Here is a 736-nt window from a genome sequence, read left to right as displayed (position 1 = left end):
CTCGAGTGGAGCGAGAGTGGGAGTCCGATTTCCAAAGCATCCAACCCACCTGGGGTGGCAGCGTGGCCCTGACTTCAGGGCATCTTGCAGGCACCCGAGGCTTGTGGAATGTTCCCCCGGTATAGGCAGGGTCTAAAACCAACCTCGAGACCCCAAGGACAGCTCTGCAGTGAGCGCCCCTTGGAGCAGGCCCTAGTGCCAGGGCTGTCCCCTGGAAGGCGTGGACACAGACCTCACCCTTTCTTCCCTGCTTTTCCGTCCTGGTGCCACTTTGGCCACCTGATGCCAGCCTCTTCAAATGGAGCACAGAAGGCCACAGGGGACCGGGGCTGAGACCACAGTTCATTTTAGGGGGCTGGTTCTGAAAGGTTCCCAAACCTCTGGAAATCCCAGTGAACCAGGGAAGTTCCAGGGAGGCACCAGTAAGACCAACCTTTGGATGGAGGCCACCGTGTCAGGCCAGAGGCCAACCCCATTAAGCAGGCCAAGATGTCCCAGCATGAGACTGTTGGGGTCCACAGGACTCAGGGTTAGGGGGTGTTTCTCATCCCCTCTCCCCACCGAGGAGGACTGTGGCGAGAGTCACGTGATCCAAGTGTTCACTTCCTGAGGCCACTTGGAATGATTTCTCAGAAGTCTGCTCTGGAGCAGAGCAGGCGACCAGGGACAAGGGAGGGGATGAGAGGTGGGGATCGGAGGAGGCGGGAGGGAGGGGGGCAGGGAGGGAGGCTGTGCA

This window comes from Delphinapterus leucas, chromosome 1, assembly GCF_059928025.1.
Source record: "Delphinapterus leucas isolate spDelLeu-1000000601 "Yukka" chromosome 1, BTC_Dleu_Yukka2, whole genome shotgun sequence".
NCBI lineage: Eukaryota > Metazoa > Chordata > Mammalia > Artiodactyla > Monodontidae > Delphinapterus > Delphinapterus leucas.
This window is presented reverse-complemented; position numbering follows the sequence as displayed.